The following is a 3,095-nucleotide window of genomic DNA, read 5'->3' as shown; positions in this document are numbered from 1 at the left end:
TTCTCTTCCTACAGCAGCTCAACAAAATAGTTTTTTTATGAAGTCTATATTTATAACATTCACTTATTACAGCTTTAAATTCAGTTTCTCACTGTGATTTTCTCCTGAACAACTTTATATTCCTCTCTTCACTAAACAGCGCTGATACTTTCTCTTTCACTCAGAGCAGGTTGTTCTTGTTTATCCAGCAAAGGGGAGAGGAGCTACAGTAGAGGTACACACACACACACCCATACACATACCTGTACACACCTGTACACATACCTGTAAACACACTCGTACACATACCTGTACACACCTGTACACATACCTGTAAACACACCCGTACACATACCTGTACAGTTGTGTTAACATTTCATTGACTACAAATGCGTTAGAACACGTTCATCTCAAAGACGAGTTCGTTCAGAATCAGCTACTTATCACAGATCGACTGACTTGAACTTCTCATACGTTTCCGGAGCCTCAATGCATTTGCCCACAGAAGCTGAGCGTCTCTTCACTTCAATGGGGCTGTATGGGAGGTTTTTTTTTCATTGCTTCGATACTCGCCGGTCATTGGATAAACGATTTTGTCCCGCCCCCAGACGCTGAACGTCTCTGGGGGTGAATGGAGCTGTGGGCGGGTCTGGACGCTGAGCTTCTGCAAGATGATTGGAGGATCAGTTGAAAGGCTGAATCCCGTTTTGATTGACAGCTATCACTGGGAGCTTCAGTCCCATCGCCGATTTTGCGAGTGAAGTCGAAAGACAAACTGCAACCCATTTCAGGCCATTTTCTTTAAAAGGAACAGAGGGCACAATTTATATATAAATAAATTGACAAATTTTATGATGTAAGCCGACAATGAGCTTCCCCTCTTTGAAGAACCAGCAGCCGCCACTGCTGTACACATACCTGTACACACCTGTACACATACCTGTAAACACACCCGTACACATACCTGTACACACACACACTAACACACAGATACTACACACACACACACACACACAGATACTATATACACTATACTACACACACTAACACATATACTATACACACTTTACTACACACACTCTCAATTCATTTATTTTGATAAAAAAAACACCCGACCAGCTAATAGCAGCGCTGAGATTTTTTAGTCACAGTCTGAAGCGTTGTGTAACTACAATCTAATGACTTTTCCCTCTTTAACATAATGAGGTTGTCACGCGATAAACATGAACCAGACGCACGCGGAAATACCACAGAGTAAGTTTATTAACAAAAGGGTAATCCAAAAAACGAATTAGAAATAACAGGCAGAGTTCAAAACCAGAATATCCAAAAACAGGCAACAAACCAGAGAGCACAGGCAAATACGGAGGTCGGAAGACAAAAGAGGTCATACACGATAAAGACAAATGTATAGTAATTCAAAACGCTCGGTACGCACGCAAAACAACGGCAATACTTCGCAATGTGTCAAACAATTCACGGAGTTTAAATAAGATTCTGTGAATCGGTTACAGGTGTTGCGAATCAAAACACTGGTGACGCGGAACGAGAGAGTCGATCGGGATTGGCTGAAGGAGGGCAGGTGACCACCGCGTGAGAGTCCGAGGAACCATGGGGAATGTAGTCATGTAGATGTGACATTACCCCTCTCCAAGGAGTGTGGGACAGCTGAGGAACGAGGGCGACCATGACGACCACTGCCCCCAATACCGGACGCAGGTCCTGTTGTTCTCCTAGGACCATCACGACGCTGAACAGACGATCGTCCATTAGGTGGGTTAGCTTGTCATCTGGGACGTCCACGGGGTCTGGGAGCAGGTCTCTCAGGGTATCGCCGATGGAATTCCTCGATTAACTCAGGATCCAGAACATCGCTAGAAGACACCCAGCACTGTTCCTCCAGCCCATACCCCTGCCAGTCCACGAGGTACGGAAGCACACCCCTTCTGCGTCTCGAAATTATCAGCCGACGGACAGCATAGACTGGAGTACCCTCAATGTTGACCGGAGGTGGAGGTTCTGCATCCGGCGTGGCATCATCCAAAGGACCTGGAACAACCGGTTTTAGCAAGGAAACATGGAAAGCATTAGAGACACAATACTGACAGGGTAGTTCTAGTCTATACGTCACTTCATTGATTCTTTTTATAACTTTGAATGGCCCAATGTATTTAGGTAGTAATTTTCTACTTTCCTCAGATGTTCGGAAATCCTTAGTAGATAGCCAGACACGGTCCCCTGGGAGATATGTGGGAGTCTCTCCTCTACGTCTGTTGGCTTGACGCTTATAACGTTGCAGAATGTTCTCAATTTGGTGGGTCTGTTCCCAGATCTGTTCGCTTCTTTGCATCCAGTCATCAACGGATGGCACGTCAGATGGTAAAGCAGACCAAGGCATTAGAGGAGGTTGAAAACCTAACATGCACTGAAACGGTGTCACACCAGTGGTAGAGTTCACTAAGGAATTCTGAGCTATTTCAGCCCATGGTAAAAATTGTGACCAATCTGATGGGTTTTCATAACAGTAAAGTCTTAAAAACTTTCCCAGTTCTTGGTTAGTACGCTCACATTGTCCATTAGACTGAGGATGATAACCAGAAAAAAGACTAACGGTAACACCCAACCGTTCGAAAAATGCTGCCCATACTTTTTCCAAAGTAAATTGTGGGCCTCTATCTGAGACTATATCTTCCGGAATACCAAAAATACGGAACACAAAGTGAAAGAGACACTCAGCAGTTTGAAATGCAGTAGGTAGACTATGAAACGGAACAAAGTGGACTCCTCGCGAAAACCTATCAACAATGGTTAAAACCACGGTGTTCTCCTTAGATGGAGGTAAGTCAGTAACAAAGTCAACAGCCAAGTGGGACCAGGGACGGGATGGTACAGATAATGGTAACAATTTACCTGCAGGGAGTGTTTTTTGGTATTTTGCATTGTGCACAAGTGGTGCAAGAGGCTACAAAGCGGTGAATGTCCAATGACATGTTCTCCCACCAATATTTCCCCTTTAGTAATTGGTGCGTGTGAGTCTCCCCTGGATGGCCAGATGTTAACGAGGAATGAGCCCATTTTAAAAGTTTCTCTCGGCAGTTGACAGGTACAAAGGTTTT

Source organism: Trichomycterus rosablanca, chromosome 3 (assembly GCF_030014385.1).
Source record: "Trichomycterus rosablanca isolate fTriRos1 chromosome 3, fTriRos1.hap1, whole genome shotgun sequence".
NCBI lineage: Eukaryota > Metazoa > Chordata > Actinopteri > Siluriformes > Trichomycteridae > Trichomycterus > Trichomycterus rosablanca.
This window is presented reverse-complemented; position numbering follows the sequence as displayed.